A 20,031-nucleotide genomic window follows, 5' to 3' on the forward strand; every position below is an offset into this window, starting at 1 on the left:
CAACCACTAGAGTAGAGAAATACATAAAATGTATAGCTATTTAAAATGTCTTCATTTTACTTCGCTATTTTAGTAACTTCTGGGTGTTCCGGTTTTAAATCTATTAGGGAAAGCTTAATTGCCTAGGCTAAGATGAAATGGCATACCTCAAGCTGCTAGTAAAACTCTGATCCAAGTAATAAAATTAATGTTTCTGGTTAGATTCACACTATATGGAAGACTGGTATTCTGCATTTAATTTGTTACAATATGTTATTGTTAAGTCCAAGCTCACACAGATTGTAATTGGGAAAAGGAAAAGTATTTTAATAGTGTTTTCAGATAATTATATTCTCTGATACTACACAAAAACTCAAGAAGTGGTAGTTTCTTAAAAGACAGCTCTAACTTCTGTTTTGAGCTAAGGCAGAATCATAAGGACTGCATATACTCTTCTTGCTTAAAGAATCAAAGAACAAACTACCTGGAAAAGTAGATTTCAAGACAACCCGAGAATGAGAAAAGCAGATGGAGCACTATGATTTTCCCGGCTTCCTGCCTTGAGGGAGTTTCCAGACCATGATGCAAGGCAGCAGAATTGAGGAAGAACCTAGTAGAGACTGTGAGTGAGAAAATGAAGCTGAAGAGTCTAGGGAGACAGTTAGCCAGAGTTCACAGCACAGATTACCTATGAGAAGACTGAATCAGAGATCTGCAGATGATCCCCCTTGAGAATTAAAGTCAGTACTGATCAGCACTTATGGAGGCTGGAGAAAGAGACATCGGAAAGGATGAGGGAACAAACATTGAGTGGTGCTCACAAGGGTCTAGTAACAATGCCAGTTCTCACCAACCAAGGTCACTGGGTAGTAACTTGTCTGAGTGGTAGGGAACAATTTGCCCTAGGTCGTACTGCCCTGGGCCCACCCCCAACAAATAAACGCAAGGTCATAAAGGACCAAACCATTCCCACATAACTGTGTCCTAGGGCAAAGTATAAAAATATTTAAAGAAAAAAATGCCCAGCAGTTATGAGCTAAAATTAACAATGACTGTCTAATTAAAGATCACTAGGCATGCAAAGAAGCAAAAGCACAACCCATAATGAGAATCAATTGAAGCGAACCTGGATCTGATGTAGATGTTAAAATTAACAGATGAGGATGTTAAAACAGTCACAGGTATTACATGTGTTCAAAAAGTTAAGTAGAAACATGGAGGATATTAAGACTAAATTCAGACTTTTAGAGATGAAAGCTACAATATCTGAGATGAAAACACTACGTAGGATTAATGGCAACTTATTGCAGAAGATTAATTAGCTTGACATATCAATAGGAATTACTCAAAATGAAAAAAAAGTTAATGAACTGTGAGTTGTAGAACAACTTCAAGTAGCGTAGTGTATGGCTAATTAGAATCTGAAGGAGGAAGTAGGAGGAGAATATACAAGATGTTTGAATAAAATAATGACCTAACAATTTTCAGATTTTATGGAAAGTATTAATCTGCAAATCCAAGAAATTCAATGAACTTGAAGCACAAGGAATATTAAACTACAAAGCCACATCATAACCTGTATAAAATAAAAGCAATAAAGATAAAGGAACAAAAATGAATATAACATAAGAATTTTCATCAGGAAATCTGAGAAGACAGTGGAGAAATATCTTTAAAGCACTGAAAGGAAAAACCTGCCTACCTAGAATTCTATACCCAGCAAAATGTCCTTCAAAGGCAAAAATGAGATAAAGATTTCTATAGATATATAGATCTATACGATTTGAAAGAATTACTGTCATGAGAAGAAATATTAAAGGATGTCTTTTTAAGATTTTGTTTATTCATTAGAGATACAGGGAGAGAAGCGGAGGCACAGACAGAGGGAGAAGCAGGCTCCTCACAGGGAGCCTGACGCGGGACTTGATCCCTGGACCCAGGATCATGCCCTGAGCCGAAGGCAGATGTTCAACCACTGAGCCACCCAGGTGTCTCTAAAGGATGTCTTTTATTCAAGCTGACAGAAAATGATATTAGATGAAAATGTGGGTTTACATGAGGGAATGATGAACACTAGAAATGATGAACATATAGGGTGATATGTAAGATTTTTTAAATTATTTAAATGTTTTACAAGATAATTGCTCATACAAAAATAATGTGCAGTTTAGAACACAAAAGTTAAATATATGACAATAGCATAAAGTCTAGTAGGCAAAAAAAAAAAGTCTTAGCACATTTTGACATGCATGGGTTTCAGTTACATAACACCAGTCCCCCAACAATATAGTTCAAATTCTGTTAACACAGTATATTAACTGTGAGTACTTGCATAAAGTACAAACTTTATAGCTAACTCAGTCCACCAATAACTACCCAAATAACAGATGTAGATTCTGACACATGACCAATCATTGTCACAACTGCCCAGTTGACATCATTCCCAGATCAGAGCTAAGGATTTGGGAGTCCAGTTTTTTATCCTGAGCTATAGCCAGTTTTAAGATCAGTTCTGGCTGACTCCATATCTCACGATCTTTCTGCAATGATAATTATGTTCTACTCTTTGGATGGTAACTATTATTCTCGTGGAACCCAACACAGGGCTTGAACTCACCACCCTGATACTGAGACCTAAGCCAAGACCAAGAGTCAGGTGCTTTAACCGACAGCCATCCCAGGCACCCCACCATTATTTTAAAATTTATCCATTCTTTTGCTGGTTTATGGTGTTTTATAGGGCTTCTTGGTTTTGTTTCCTTCTGTTTTTAATACAATTGGACTTAACACTAAATGAAAGAAAATTTTAAATGTTTAATAGAAAACATTCCCTTCTTTCGTATGAAGGATTTAGTAGTATATTCTAAATGCAAATACAGACAATGTCGTTTAAGTGCTGAAGATCTCCTGTTCCATTTAAAACTCCTAGTCTGTGAGTACTCTGTAAGGCAGAATGAAACAGATGGAGAAAACTCCTTGACACTATTTAGTAACCTCAGATTTCTTTATGGTTTAGTGCAGTTTCAGCTGTGCATCTCCCAAAAGACATGCGAGAAATAGAAAAGGCTAAGGGAGGAACAATGAAAATGAGCTTTAAAATAAGGGGTATTTTCACATGACCACATTTAAGAATATTTTAAAATAAAATTTAGTCTTAAAAACACCAACTAATTACTTGCCTGACTGCCTAGCATTGTAACTGTTCGATTTTTTTAAGCAGTATTTAAAATAATTGCCAAGAAAAAGATATGAGGCAGCTAGTAAAATAGGTGAAATATTTGAGTAAAGTATATTACATATAGAGAAAAAATATACATTTGAAATGTGCATTTTATAGCTTTAAGATATGAAACAAGCACATCATTATCTTTACATCCTGGTACACCAGAAGGAAAATTTAAGCCGTAGGGACAACTGTGCTTTAAACTCTTGGAAATTAATACCCCACATTTCTAAGCTATAATTATTGCCAAAGCTATTGAAATAGCATTTCCAGGACTTGGCAATGGTGTACTTAGAACCACAGTTCCGGGCTCTCTCTACGTTTTCAGCACATATGGGTATGTCCTTCACTAATAAACTTGTTCAAGTAACTCATTGATACCCTTTACTTAATAAATTACACCTTCTACCAATGCACTTTTTGTGATGTTGAAAGTGTTAGTAGTGGTTCAAAAGAAAAGACATCTTTGAGGGGCAGAGTTGAAGAAATATAGCTTACTTTCGTTTATAACAAAATGTTTGAAAAAAAAATGTAGAGAAAAAAATTACCAGGTAGACGTACTCAACTAGCGATTTGAATACTTCTACGTATCCTTGAATCAAAAATAAACATAAGATATTGATTTTTTTTAATGTGTCAAGATTTGTTTTTGTCAATTGTCACCTATACATGAAACAATATCTGATTCATTATTGTTTCTGTTTCCATTACAGAGCTTCTCTGTTTTCTTAGTCATACCCTCAGTATGTTCCTGCCCTAGAATTTCTAATATGCAAAAAGGAATTGTATTTATTATTCACTTAATTAGTGCTTTCATTTGTACCTCACATTTCAGGGTCATTTTAAAAAACAACTAATTGCTAATACTTATTGGGCGCTGACATCAGAGCTTAATATGCATTATTTCATTTAATTCAACACTCCTATGAAGGGGATATTGCTTCATTTTGTAGATAAGGGAATACATAAACATAAGGAAACATAAAGTGGCTATGTTGTTCAAGACCACATAGCTAATAAGTGGGAGAGCCAGAATTCAAACCAGTCTGGCACAAAGTTCACTCTCTTAGTCAGTACTCTATTGTTTATCATAAAAAATATGAAATCAACATGGTATTTATGAGGATATTGAAACACAAGTGAGGTTAAGAGACTCCGTTAATGCTATATTCATGGCTAGAACCAGTACTAGAACACAGATCTTCCCAACCTCGTCCTACTTAATTTTGCACTAGATGATGCTGTAGGGCTGACCCTATTTTCTGTTTAGAGTAAGGAAATATAGAAAAGTGTTTATACACCTTATAAGGTTCTCGAACTTTCACTGCTTAAACGGTCTATTTTTAAATATATTTGATTCAAATATACAATAAATGTAAGCAATTTGGCTATATTCAAAAGACTGGAATATAAATTCTATGTTCCAAAACACTAAAATAAAAATAACTTTGATGAGTTTCTTTTTTACTTTTGTATATTTTAGTAAATTGTTACTTTTAAGTAAGCGCATTACTTAAACTTTTCCTCAGTTTTCTGTAACAATTCTATTGACACAACTTATTTTACAAAATTTCCTAAACTTTTTTTTAAGGTTTTATTTATTCATGACAGACACACAGAGAGGCAGAGACACAGGCAGAGGGAGAAGCAGGCTTCCTGCAGGAAGCCTGATGTAGGACTCGATCCCAGGACCCTGGGATCATGCCCTGAGCCAAAGGCAGATGCTCAACCATTGAGCCACCCAGATGTCCTGAAATTTCCTAAACTTTTCTAAGGTTGTACATAACTATGTAATAGAAACTTGGGGCGGGGGGGGGAACTCAAGACAAAGTTTTCAAATATTTTTTTCAGAATTAGTTACGTCTTTTAAATCAGTAACATTAAGAATAAACTTTGCATGGTCAAAAACTGTGGGGTATTTTGGCTTTGGTCATAAGCAGTTTGACTAAGTTGTCTCTAGGCTTGGTTTTCTTTACACTTGTTTCAGATCACTGAAATGCCTGGATTATAAATTTATGACTTCCACTAAATTTGGAAAGTTTTTGGTCATTATTCAAATTTTCTTCTGCCTCATTCTCTTTTTCTCCTTCTGGAATTCTGATTACCCCTTTGATACTATACTACAAGTACCCAAGGCTCTTTATACTTTATTTCTACCTTTTTTTCTCCTCTCTCTTTAACTGAGTTCTTCCACTGTCATCTTTATGTAACCCATCATATGAATTTCTAAAATTTCAGATATTGCATTTTTTAGTTCTACCATTTCCATTTGGTTCTTTTTTTTTGTAGTTCCTCTGCTAATTTTCATATTTTATTCATTACAGGCATAGTTTCATTAGTATTATTGAGCATAGTTTTAGTAAATGCTTTAAAATCTTTGATTATTCTAACATAGTGATCATCTTACAATTGGTCTCTGCTGATTATCTCTTCCCTAGAGAATGGATCACATTTCTTGGATCTTCATGTATCAAATGGTTTTGGGTTGTATACCGCTCATTATATTGTGCAGTATACACGATTATGTTGTAGAGACTCTGAATTTGGTTATATTCCTCTGATGAACCTCCATGTTTTTGCTTTAGCAAGTGGTTAGTTTGGTTAAGTTTAAACAGAACCTTCTGCCTTGCCTATGGTGAATAGCAACTCAGATCTCAATTCACACTCCCCAATTCACACTCCCTTCAATCAGCTCAGCACATGTGTGGTTCTAGGGTTAACCAGCAATTTGGGCAGACTGCTTCTCCCCCAATTTTTGGATTTGCCTTATTTGACTCTCTTCTTTCTGTTTTCTCTCTTATACACACAACTCTGCTTGTCATGGCTCCTTCTTTTAGTTCCTCTGGACAAAAAGCAGACTTTCTCTCAGTATTTTAGCCACATTGCACTATTTCTCCCAACTTTTAGTTTTGCTCCTAAATATGTCTGCTTTTGTCAATTCTTTAGAGCACTTATGTTGCTGAACTTTTCATTCTGTCCAGAGTTTTTAGTTTTTACCTATAGGGTGAAGGGAGAGGGACTGTTAGGAGTTTTTTGTATATTGGAGGAAGAACTGTCAATTTTAGATACTTGAAATAGAATAGAAGTAGTATACAGATTTTTTCATAAGTTCCCACTCTATGTAAAAATAATACATGGATTGTCATATTTCACAAGGCCCAAAATAACACAAAACATTTAGATATAGAAATCTATATTTTAACTTCTGAACTAGCTAGAAATGCAACGTTCTACTACTGGTTTTGTCATTAATTGTCAACTAAATTTCTCTAGACATCTGGGTACTCAATATGAAAATGAAGGGATTAAATGAGATGCCTAAGATCCTCTCAAGGTTCTATATTTCTAAAGAGAATAGGTTTATTTGAATAGATTTTATGTTTGTGTACTATTATTGTTAATATATTTTAAGAATCATAATCCTTCAATTTAATAGTAAAATTTTAATCAGGAGGTTTCAATTATATAACTTCATATAATAGATGGTTCCTGGAAAGATTATATATAAATTAGTATCACATAATATGTATAGTACATAATAGATGACTATCACTTATAGGAATTGTGGGATTCTTTAATGAAGATCCTTTTTGTCAAACTAATCCCTTCCTAATTTAACTTTTGCGTAGATGTGTATTCACAAACACACACATAAAGACACACACAAAGCTGATTATAGATCTATTCTTTGCTTTAGAAATATTAGAAATAATCACACAATTTATTGCCATTATTTGAGATAGCATAACCTATAAGCTTCATTGTATAGGTATATATGTATATATATATATGAAATTGAAGTCCTGGAAATTTAAGCCAATTTAAAAAGAGGTTTGTTTCCCAACTAAAATTATCTAAACCCATTAATATTAGCACATTCATTATTCAGTTTTCCACTAAATTTTGTAAAATATGGGCAAAATATAATTCAAATCACTACACAGACACCATTTCATAAGAATGGTTATGCTAGGAGCACCTGGGTGGCTCAGTCAGTTAAGCACTGGACTCCTGATTTCAGCTCAGGTCATGATCTCAGGGTTGTGACACTGAGCCCCGAGATGGGCTCCACGCTGGGCATGGAGCTTGCTTAAGATTCTCTCTCCCTCGCCTTCTTCCCCTCCCCACTCCATTAAAAAAAAAAAAAAAAGGAAAAGAATGGTAATGCTAACAGGAGGTGCATAAGTATAATTTTAGTAAGTGTGGTAGACAAAACAAGGTATAAAGACTGTTGATGTGTGGTATTTAATATTTTAGGTTTAAAGCTGGATCCTGCAAACAGGTTTATTTCCAAAACAGTTGAAAATAGTTTGATGAAATTAAATAGTGCACCCCATTATTTAAGTTATTTTTGTTATAATCCATGAAAGTTGTCTTGGGGTTACTCTATCACTCTACATTTACCTCTGTATCCCTCTCTGTGTCCCTGTGGGTCCCTCTCTGTTGACTTTATCCTTTGCCAAGCTCTCCCATAGTGAGAAAAATGAATCTTAACATTCCTTTTACATGCTTTTCCTCAACTTACACAAGGAGATAGGCCACCCCCCATCTCCCAGTTTCCATCTCAATCACCAAACAAGAGCTCTAATTATCCTTGCTTGGATACATGCAAACTTTGGGGCACAGAAGTGGCCCCTTAATTGACAATCATACCAGAATCACCTGACATGCAAGACAGGAAGTTTCCAAAAGGAAGAAATGTGGGGCAGACAAAAAAGTAACATTTTTATTTTCTTGAGTTGGCCCTTCCCCCCTCAAAAAACTGTCTTATCATTCATTACTCTAGACTTACTGTCCTTTGTTTTCTGAGATAGGAAGAGATAATACCAGGCACCTATATGATGTCACAAACACAGTTGCCTCTTTTTAAAATGTTGGATGTAGTCTCTAATATTTAAGAGAAGACAGAAGACTGCTGATGAAAGGTGTGGATTACCTTAGGAAAGTATTATTGAAATCTCACATAACTCATAGTTTAGCTTCCAAGTTGGATATAGTCAACATCAAAGAGAACCAAATACTTTAAGTACGTTATGGGATAAAACATAGAAATAGTTCTATGTGCCTGGAAAACGTTCTAAAATTGATGAAGTAAGCTTTAAAATAACAACAAACAGTCGAACCAAATGGTGTCATGTGACAGCCAGAAAATACTTTAACGTGCCCAGAAACTTCACGATGAAAGTTCACATGTACAAGCTCTCCATTTTTCCCGCCACATCCACCTTGGTTATACATCTATATCATTTTCATTTCTCTGATGCTGGGCTTTCAATCAGCCTCCTGCTTCTGCACTGTGTCTGGAACTCTATATGTATGAGTCATAATACTACTTTGTGAAACCGGTTGAAAAAGTCGTCTAAAAACTTAACCACAGAAATCTTGGATTTGAAACATATCCATCATTTAGTTAAATGAGGACAAACTAAATATTGTCCTACCTTTTTTTCTTTTTGGTCCTACTTTTCTTCCTTAGAGAACCACGTCAGAGGGAACATGTGAGCAAAACCTTTCAAGGACCTACAGATTAAGATTTACTCAGTATTGAAAATGTTTCTCCAAATTGTTGAACATTATCTAATATTAGAATCTTATATTAGATTGCATACTAATTAGATTGATTTAAAATATTAAGTTTGAATTACTGTAGAGAGTAAAGAACTGCCTAATTAACCCACATAATCATGAGCAGTAGTAAATGCTATTATTTTAAGTCCATAATTCTTAGGTGTAGGGTCTATGCATCAATAGATAACCAAAACAACTGATAAGTTCTTTTCATCCTTTTTTTTTTTTGGTATTTTTTTTATTGGAGTTCGATTTGCCAACATATAGTATAACACCCAGTGCTCATCCCGTCAAAGTTCTTTTTGTCCTTAATGAATTTTATTTCTCTCATTCATGTACTTTTATTTGTAATGGCTAATATCTGTAAGAAAATTGTTGAATAGTCCTGATTTTAATAAGGATGCTTGTAGTATTTTTTTTTCTAGCTATATTTCAGGCTTTTAGAATGAGACGCATATTTTGCTAATAGTTTTTATTATTTTTATCCTATCATTTACCTATTTTTTAAAAATCAAATGTTGCTGCTTTTTAATTAAAAAAGTCTTATTATTATCATTAATGGGGATAATTAATAGTATCTATGGCAGATACTATTTGATATAGCCTAATGTCTATTACCTCTCTAAGTTTAATTGAGACCATAAGCACCTCAACACTAGGGTGCCACTATATCATTTCTAAACTGCTTATGTTCAGTCTATTCCAGAGAAGTAAGCTTTCTATTTCCTACTTCCAATAGAGAAGTAAACTTTCATTTTGTTTAAGCCACTATTATTTGAAATATTTCTTATAGCCAGTGAATGTGTCACCTAATTAATATAGTGACCCTGTGAGCTTTCTCTCTTGTTTTTGTTTTTAATTTTATATTAAATTATTAGGTGTCCTAATCTTAAATCATCTTTGTAGTACTAAAATAATCCGATCCTACTCAGCTATATTCTTATATAATTCTTGGAATGTGCTAATGGATTCTGCTTGCTAATATTTTGTTTAGGATTTTTTCAGTTTAGTTAGTTGACTGCTAGTTTTCTTTTGTGTATGTGAAATCTATTTTACACATTGATATCGATGACCTTGCCACCTTATAAAAAGCATTTGGAAAAAAAAAAAGAAAAAAAAAAAGCATTTGGAAAATCGCTTTTTTTTTTTTTACTACACTCTAGAATAATTTAAGTAATATATGTTCATATTTTTCTTTTAGAATTAATTTCTGAAAACCCTCAGTCTGGTACTATGGAGGAATAGCTACTTGACAACCATATTTATTTTATGGTAATTGGCCATTTAGATTTTCTTTCTTCTTATGTAATTTCAGAAAAATTCACAAAAAGATAATTGAATGTCTCAAGCAAAATAGTAACAAGGTGTTGTAAGGATTATGAAATAGGTAGAATTAAAATATAATTCAACAATTTATATAGAGTATGAAGGGGAAGAAATGTTAAGTATACCATTATAAATTTCTTACAACGTAAGTGGTACAAGCCACATAGGTAAAATGTGATAGTAAGGATCTATATTGCAAAACCCAGAGGAACAACTAAAAGTAAAAAAGGTAAAAGTAAGAAGCCAATAGTGAAGGTAGGTGAACATTACTAACATATCCAATTAATCCAAAAGAAGGCAGGTAGAGAAGGAAAAAAATAACCCAACAAAGAACCAATGACACAAACAGAGCACAGTTAGCAAGATGTTTTCTTACCTGCTCTTATGGAAGCCAGGTGGTCTTCTTGTTCACTGCCGTTTGTGTGAAGCCGTTTGTGTGTTCCAGCAGTCCTTAGAGGAACTGGGGACTTTTTAAACATTCAGTTCAATCCGTTGCCACGTAACTCAGCTCTCGGATAGGTTCACGAAAAGTGTTGTTGTTGTTTTTACGTTTCCAGCTGTATCTCATTTTTAGGATGAGAGGAGCTTTCTCTTGTGACTTCCTGTATCCTAAAGAAAAGCAGAACTCTTTCTCAATAGTTTCTGTCCTTTAACTAGTATATCCAAGTTATTTGGTATATGCTATAGATTCATAACTAGTATATTCTAGTTTTTAATTTTACCCTCTTTGTTTTATAAACTTTTTTGTCTCACATAGTGATTTGGAGTTCAAATTCAATCTTGTCTGGTATTAAAAGGTTTTGTGACCAACCCCCCTCAAAATCAATGACACTCCCCCCGACCCACCCCCCCCCAAAAAAAGAAATTGTGACCGTCACTTTTTGTTTACTTGTATTGGCTTGGTAAAATTTTGCCCATGGTTCTATTTTTCTCTCTGAATCACTTTGTTTCAGGTATGTCTTTTGCATAGGTTTGTATAGATTTCACTTTCTCTTAATGGTTGCGGTAATTTATTTATATTTATTATGATGTAAATATATTTGATTCAGCTGTCATTTTGTTTTGCTTTTTCTTTTTATACTTGTTAGAAAAAAAAAAAGCCTTTCAATTGTAACCTTTTCCCCCTCCCATACATATATTTTTCATTTTTTTCTGATAATTAGGTTTATTAAATTTTTGTTCTAATGAATACTTTTTATAAGAACCTGGCATCACATAGGATTAATTTCTTAATCCCCTATTTCTCCATTCTTTAAACATGCCTACATTTTTAGGATAAGCAATGATAGTTACTATATTTCCTTTTTTCTTTTCCCTTCCTTCCCCTCCATCATTTGCTTTTTCTTGATTATATTATCTTCACGTTATTAATATCTATGTATGTAATTATATCTGTGTTAGTGATTTGTGAGCATTTACTGATGTGCTTTGATCTACAGCCATTAAAGATGAGGAAATTGGAAATTCTCACCTTCCTTGCCCTTGCTCTTTCCATCTTTTGTTAGTTGCATTATTTGTACACTGCTAGGGTTTGTGACATTTATACTCTTGTTACTCTGATCCTTTTTTTTTTTTTTTCAGTCTTCACTGTTAATAGAATAAATGCTCAATATCAATAGTTTTTTCCATAGTTTTTCTTATTCTAGTAGATTACTTAAGCTGGGCCCATGGGAATATTTTCTTAGCTCTTATAGCTTTAGTATTTTCTGAGTTCTTCTTGTGTAATGCTTTATTTTTTAATCATAGTTTGGCTAGGTGTCAAATTCTCAGCGTTACCCACTCCTCCCTCTTTTCTTGAGGATGTTATATAATTCCTTTGGAATCTCTAGCTTTGGATTTTTCTACAGAAAGGTCTGAGCCCAGCTTGATCCCCCACCCATACCCCATACCTTAAAAGTAATTGAGATTATTGCCTGGTCACCCAGTACTCATTTCTTTTTCACTGAAATCCTATCGGCTTGCTAGGAAATGTTTTATTGTTTTATTTTGAATATATATTTCTTTGACAAGGCTTTGTTTCACTACATTAATCCAAATATTTTATTTCCATGAAATACACTATATTGTAAATTATTTGTTCTTTTCCATTTTTGGATGTTATGCAAACCTTGAGTCAGTTTGCCTCTTCCATTTTACCTCTTTTTTTGTACTTTATATGTTTTACTTACTTTTCTTTTGTCTGTCTTAATTTTATTATTTTCTGCAATCTTTTCTCTATTGCGCTTCTTTGTATTTTGCCTTTATTTGGGGGATGGTTTTGTTATTTTTTTTCTTTCACTTTATAGTTGCACTACAATTTATTTCCTCCTATATCTTATGATCTCTGAGCTTTAAAATATCTTTTTCATGCTTTCTTCATAGGAAGTATTGCTTGATTGAGATTTTTAAATTTCTGTTGCCACAATAGATCATTTCTTTCTGCCTAATATTCTTTGGAAGATGCTCTTGTTTCCTCTTGTTTGTTTTCTTCTTTTTCTTGCAGTATATTTGTGTGACGCTGGTGATGCTTCCTTTTTTTTTTTTTTTTTTTTTCCATTACTCATTTTTAAAGCAAATACATTTCTCCAGGATCAGTTATTTTCAGGAGTCTGGAATATGGGAGAGTTGATGGCTATCTTCCCAGTTAGCTAGAATCATCTTGAGGACCCAGAATTTTGTGTATCTTAAATTTTGTCTAACTTTGCCAAGTCAATGAGGATAGGCACTAAGGAGGTTTTTCACAATGCCAAATCTCTGCACTCAACTTTGTGCAAATACTTCCCACAAATACAGCCAGTTTACATGATTCCTCATTTGTTGCCATCCTTTTGATTCCCAGAAGTAAGCCGGATCCAGAGTACTTCCTGCCTCCAGCACACGGATGCTATTTCCATTGCTGCAAACAAGGCATTGGATTTTGCGTTTCAGAGAGTGCCCCTTATTGTTAAGAAGTGGGTTTTGCTGATTCCTTCTTAAATTTGAAGCTACAATATTCTTCCCCTTTGTTCTTTTTACATGCATCCCTGCATTCTTATGGGGCATTCTACACTTAGCTTTTAGTTTATTGTTTAGTATTTGTTTTGCAGAAAAAAAAGGTTGGGGGTAGCTTATGTTACTTTATCTCTTTCTCTATGCTGCTTTGGGTGATGGCCAGGAAGAAAATGGGGAAATGTTTACTTTATAACATCATCTTCATCTTTGATGCCAGCTCATTTGAGATATTATATTCAACACTATAGAGGTTATTTATCTCCCTTGGCTTATTTCAATTTATTGGATTATTAAAGCATATTTTGGGAAATACAGTTTTCAAACAACTCCATTTGCATTGTTTGGTTTTGCCCGCTTCAGAAACTCTCAGTTATATCTCTGACTTCTAATTATTTAAGTCATACTGGTTTCCTCTCATTTTTCTTACCCAGTCAAATGTTTAGACCTAAAATACATTATCAATGAAATTAGGTAACGTGATAGCTATGTTTAATGGTAGCAAAGTTGTATTTCAGCTATTTGGGGAAAAACCTCTCTGCAGGGTGCAGATTTAAAGTATGTACTTTTCTATATTTTGCATCACTATTCCTAGAACTCTTTTGCCAAACTCAGATTTTCATTCAACAGTTGAATGAACAATTAAAACCCTTGCTTTCTGCTTTCTGGATCTGTTTGCAAGCTATAGTGCTATTTTGACTCCATTGCATCTTGAATAATAACGTTTGGGCAATTATGTAAACAATTTATTGCAGAGTGTTCTATTTTATAAATTCAGTGGGAAGAAGAATAAAATTGCTAAAATATTATTTTAGGGGAAGCATATAAAGTATTTTTGTTTAAATTATGCTCTCTATAACTTGTAATCAAAAGAATCTGGCCTAATATGAGAGGAAATTGCAACACAGTTTGACACGAAGCCAGGAGTAAGATTAGGATACACAGTGTATGTTAAGTCCTGTTCATTTTCACTGATAGGGTAAAATTTGGCTTTTAAGTTTTTAGGATGGGGATCCAATTTCTTTTTTTTTTTTTACATGATGATAGGGCAAAAGGTTCTGGGTCCGTTCTGTGTTGGTCTATTATTAAGCACTATTATCAGCTGTCTATAATTCTGCATTATTTCATCTGTTAATCAGGAACAGTAATGATAACCATACTTATATTTTGTCTTCAAATGCTGCAATTTTACCTTTCCTTGTTTTACTTTCAACAGCCATGTACTTTTTTATTTGTTAGTCTAATCTATTTATGCTGGGAGAAGGATTTCAGATGTACCCCCTGAGTGCCAAGATGTTGACTGAGCAAAGTCTAATTCCGTCTTTGCCTTCTTCAGTGTTCATCAGCGCAAATTTTATACTGTAAGATGCTGACTCGGTCTGGTGTAGGTCCCAGATAAGTACTTTACAAAAAAAATGTAAAGGATGTGCACCACATTTGAGAATCATCGTCCTAAACTTTAGCCTCTGATTTGAATTACTTAACCTTTTCAAAAGAGCGTCTGCTACCACAGAAGAAGCATCTTATTCTTAGGACGTAAATGAGCTCACAACTTATTTCTTCAAGTTAGAGGATGAGAATTAGAGTGGCAAAAGAACAAGGCTAATACCATTAAATTAAGCAATTGAAAACAGTTGGTTTTTCTAACCAGGCAGTAAAGAATTTCTTCCTTGTAATGTCTCAAGTCACAGAAGCCATGTCTTTGAAAAACTCTTTTGTATCAGAAAGGCCTTTTTCGCTCCATCCTTTTCAGGATTGTGGATTGCGGTTGGGGGTTAGGATGGGAGGGTGGCGGTTTGGAGGGATTATGGGGAACCTTTGGAAGTAGAACTGCTAGAGAATTTAAAACCTCATGGACAGGGTAAAAGAAGGGAAAAGATTTAAGGACTTCAAGTGAAATAAGACACTTCCTTCCCTGACAGATCTCATTGAAAACTATCTTCAGACTGTGAATTTTATCTGTTGGAAATAATCTTATAACCTGCAATTCTAACCATTTCACTTGGTTGTCATGACTCTTGGGCAATTTTTAAAATTATATTTAGTGATTTAATTGGAAAAGCAGTTATGTATATTTCTATTTTGGACAGAGTGTGAAGTAAAAACTATATATGTGAAAAAAACTGGATTCAGTAATGGAGTTATAGTCATGTGATCTTCTCCCAATATTTTTAATTAAGAGAACTGTACCGAAAATAGCAAATGTTAAAAAAATAAGAATGTTTTGTTTGGTGGAATTGCAGGATAATGAACAACAACAACAACAAAATACCCCACAATTCAAAATAGGTTCCTCTTAATTTTACAACTGCGGCAGGAAATATCCTAAGCTACTGGCTGCTCATTGGAATCACCTGAAAAGCGTCTAAATGAATACCAGTGTCCATCTGGGGATATCACCTAGGCATCTGTATTTTTTTAATAGCTCCTCAGGCCATTTTAATCAGCATGCCGTGTTTAGTAACCACTCTCCTCAAATAGACTCATCCCCAATCTTGTAAAGGTGACTCCCAGTAGTCCCCACTCCTGGTATTCACATCCTATGGCTTTTATCTTGCTCTCCTTCTCTCTCATTCATAATTCTAGAGGAGGCCAGCAGCGACATAATCATAAGTGACAATCATAAGTGACAGCTTATGGAGAAGCTTACACAGGGAGAAATGGAGGCCTTGGCTAACAGACAACGACCACGTGAGGAGCTCATAAGAAGAGTCTTCAATACTAGTCAAGTCTTGAGATGACAGCAGCATCAGCTGACAGTTTGCCACCTCACGAGATGCCTGAATCAGAACAATCCAGGCCAAGAACAGAAGACAAGGCGTTGGGAAGAACATAACGAGCCAAGAAATGAAGTGGGACTGAAGTGGTATGCCGTGGTATTGTAGCCAGAGGCACAGGTATGTCGCCCAAGAAATATGGGTGTGTCGGGGGAAACATAGATTCCTGAGGTTATTGAAAGATTTACTAAACAATTAATGTGAGAAGGAATAAGAAGCCATTGAGCTTTAAATTTTCGCACTCCTCTCAAAATGTTGGAAACATATTTTAAAAACACAATAATTCAAATGCAGGGGAGGAAATATTTTGTGTTTTGAAAATTAGCAAAAGAAAAATTAGTTCACTCTCTTGAATATAAAAAAAAAAAAAAGATGACCACCACTCTTGTAAAAAATGGGCAAAGGGTTTGAGTAGAATAGGAGGTTTGGTATTTGAGGTAACAATGATCAATTACTAGTAAGCACTCAAACGAACAACACATTTATACATCATAGACGGATAGCTTGGTCTCTAAAATATCTAAATAGGTGTTAGATGATAAAATCCCTGACTTCACTAAGTCTTGATTTCCAGTGATGATTCCAACTGACTTCAAATAAATTCACTAAAACTTATCACCATTAACAAACATCAACTGAACGCTGTAGACATTTTTCACATGGTCACTTATTTCCTACAAAGTATATACATACTAAATTTAAAGTCCAAGGGCAACAGCTTCTACCTTTTTTTTTTTTTTTTACAATGCTCTAATAGGAGCAGGAAATAATTTTATGAATGAAAATTTACCTGATTTAAGTACAGGCTTACAACCTTCTTTGAGCTGTTGGAATGTTTTCCTAAAGAATTTTGCCTCAGGCAAGTCTCTGCTTTTAGAATAAATCAGATCAAATTCAATTGTATCAGTGTTTCACTCTTAGCTCACTATTTATTTTGCAAAGTAAAACTCAAAATCAACAGTAGAGTTTAAGGTGTGCCCACACGGCAGGGTCTGCTTAAACCACCTTAGGGGAGTAATTTGCTGGCTATTCACATTTTCTCTGAAAAGAATATAGAGCATCTTGCTTCCTAAATTAAAACAAATTAAAATTAAAATTTAAAATCAAAGCAATCTTTTTCATTTTAAAACAAGGCACATTTATTATATAAATTTCTGAAAATCAGAAAAATAGAAGGAACTGGGTTTTTTTTTTTCATTGTACACTATAATACCACCAAGCAGAAGATATCGTTATTATATTTTTCTTTCTTCTCACATTTCTCTCTCCCTCTCTTCCTGTATATACATAACGATTATTCAGTATCCACAATTTTTATGCTATTTCTCCTCACATTTGGGATTCATCATTTCACTCCACAAATATTCACTGAGCAATATAGTATATCTTCTCATTCAATTTTAATTTTATAAGTATAATTTTTAATGGCTGCCTTAAATCCCATAAAGCACATTTGCCATAGTTTGAGTAGCTTCCTATTATTGGATGTTTAGTTTCCTGTTATTTTTTGATCTATGAAGTTTTTATTTCTTGTAATTCTTAGTTTCTTTTAATGAGGAAAGAAATACTTGCAAATCAAAAATCCAAAAAGTAAAAATGTATTTATGTGAAAAATTTCCTTCCCATCCCAGACCTCTAGATTCCTACCCCTCTCCTTATTATCTGTTTCAAATCTTCTTTTCTAAACAGTCTGTGTATATACAAACTTGCTTTTTCCCCCTATACAGATGGAAGCCTGCCTCTGTACAGTGTTTTACATGCTCTATACCCTTACGTTTTTATTTTAACAATATATTAGTGTCCTATTTGCAGATGGCTCCTGGTTTTCTACTGTGTGCCTGTTCTATCATTGACTTAATCAGTTCTTTATGGACATATACCTAGGTTATATATATTTGCTAGTTTTCTAGCCTATTGCATTGGCTAGTTAGTACAGCTTGAACAATATTAAATTGTTCCTAGACTTTAATAGGGATGTATCTAGTTATCCAACATTAAACAAGATCCTGGCTTTGGTCTTAGGTGGAAAATCATGTTAAGGAAGTATCCGTCTATTATTATGTTAATGAATTACAAAAATGAAGCATGGATGCTGTATTTTTAGTGTCTATGGAAATGAATGCATTTTCCTTCTTTGATGTATTAAGTGGTGGAAGTACATTAATAAATTTCTTAGAATCAAGTCTTCTCTGTGCTCCTAGAATGAATTCAGGTAATGCAGAGTTCCAGTCATACCCATATACAATTGATATTATTCATTTTCATCTTAACATACCAAAACTTTTATCATTTTATTTTAAATCCTTTGTAAATATTATTTTATTGACTACCTAATTTTCTATCTAGCAGATGCATTATTGTTTTTTTTTTTTCTTAATCATCTATTGTTGGGTATTTAATTCATTTCCCTTTCAGGCTGTTCTAAGTAATGGGAAGAGATTAAACAATTTTTTGATGCATGCCATATAACTCAGAGGTAAGCCTTGTCTTCTAGCCTTGCAACAAGTTGTTGTTTTTTGTTTTTTTGAAATTTTTTTTTTATTTATCCATTCATGAAAGACACAGAGAGAGAGGCAGAGACACAGGCAGAGAGAGAAGCAGGCTCCACGCAGGGAACCCGATGTGGGACTCAATCTCGGGTCCCCAGGATCACATCCTGGGCTGAAGGTGACGCTAAACCTCTGAGCCACCCGGGCTGACCCATTGTTGTTGTTGTTGTTGTTGTTGTTGTTGTTTAAGAGAGGAAGGGGTGGGGGGGAGAGCAAGGGAGAGAATCCCAAGCACTCCATGCCCAGTGCTGAGCCCAACCCAGAGCTCAGGCTCACAATCCTGAGACCAGGACCTGAGCTGAAATCAGAAGTCAGATGCTTAACTGAGTCACCCAGGCACTCCTCGCCTTATGAATTTTAATGTTAAATTCAAGTAATTTGAGTCTCCATCTGCCTGTGGTGGGACATTCAGTGTGTCTCTTTGAGGATCCTCTGCAACTTATTTCTTATAGTCACATCTAGTTTTTGCCTTCTGCTGAATTTTTACATCACTGATCCCTGACCTCTTGTGGAAGCTCTCTTTCTTTAGTTTGACTCAACAGAGATCAGAACCCCCTTTTAAATTCTCTAAGACATGGTTTAAACAAAGCAGTTACCAAGATAGTTATGTGCAATAGACTTTTATCATTGACCTGGTGGGTAGTTATACTGAATTACAGCACAACAGATGAGGTTAATATTAGACACTGAGGTTCTTGAACGTCCTTTGGCTATCTGTGCTATTGAGAATTCGTCATTTTGTGACTTTTCCTTGAACGTTATCTTCCTCCTTCTCCTTTCATCTCTGGACTGCCCAGAGATGAGCTGTCCCTCTCTCATGTCCCTGAAAATTAAAAATTCTTCCCATTTCATTATGAGGAACAATGCAATGCTTTCTTCGTCTACCCTTATCTCACAACTGGACATGTCCTAAGACCTGTCTTTCCACAACTGACATGACCCTTCATATTTTTTTGTTTTTCTCATCAAAAGTTTAGAAGAACTGCCCTGCAGGATTTTAACCTAGTTTGCTACCCTCTCTAGGAGTGCTGCTGATCAGTTCAGAATATGGTGCTAAGTCTTAACAGGATGAGTCAGATAATGCAGCTCTAGTACTTGTGTGGCATTCCCTCCTGTGTTTTTTAAAGCCTTTTGATAATGTGGTAATTACCTGCCTTTTCTGTTGATGTAAGAATTAGATTGTTGAGATCCTAACATGATGTATCTGTCAGCAGCATTGATTCATCATCACTGAATGCTAAGGTTTACTCTGATTTGAAAAATGGGAGGATTAATTGATCAGTGTCTTTCACCTCTTCTTTCTCCCCCTGTTTTTACCTCCATCTGTATCTCACCTCATGCTTCTGCTGCTTGTTTTACTTGCTGAGACATCATGGTATAGGGGTGGGAGTTGGGCGGGTCAGACATCGAAAATACATTCTTTCCTCTAGGCTAGATTAGCACCTAAACCTATTTTGTTTAGGAATCTTCTGAACAGTGCTATTGGGTTAGGATTTCTTCTCCTGTTTTGTCCTCTATACCATCTAGCTAAACAACCTCTGTGGCTTCTCTGGCCTCCCAGGACTGTCTCTGGTTAGATTATGCTTTTCGTCCTCATATATAAGGGATGGGACTTTATTTAGGGTGTCGGATACAGGGATGA

The 20,031-nt window shown here is 34.7% G+C and overlaps 1 long non-coding RNA gene across 2 annotated transcripts in view; it reads right to left on the bottom strand.

The window, feature by feature from the left end:
- LOC102155303 overlaps positions 1-10,625 on the bottom strand; it is a 76,980-nt gene extending 66,355 nt beyond the window's left edge. Inside the window, exons 1-2 of one of the 2 annotated variants that reach the window (XR_005366195.1) lie at positions 10,473-10,625; positions 8,644-8,722 (exon numbers count right to left, since the gene is read on the bottom strand). This is a non-coding gene — a long non-coding RNA (uncharacterized LOC102155303). The remainder of the gene's footprint in view (positions 1-8,643; positions 8,723-10,472) is intronic. The other variant, XR_005366196.1, reaches the window with a different exon arrangement.
- Positions 10,626-20,031: the final 9,406 nt, after the last annotated feature.

This window comes from Canis lupus, chromosome 10 (genome assembly GCF_011100685.1).
Source record: "Canis lupus familiaris isolate Mischka breed German Shepherd chromosome 10, alternate assembly UU_Cfam_GSD_1.0, whole genome shotgun sequence".
Taxonomy (NCBI): Eukaryota; Metazoa; Chordata; class Mammalia; order Carnivora; family Canidae; genus Canis; species Canis lupus.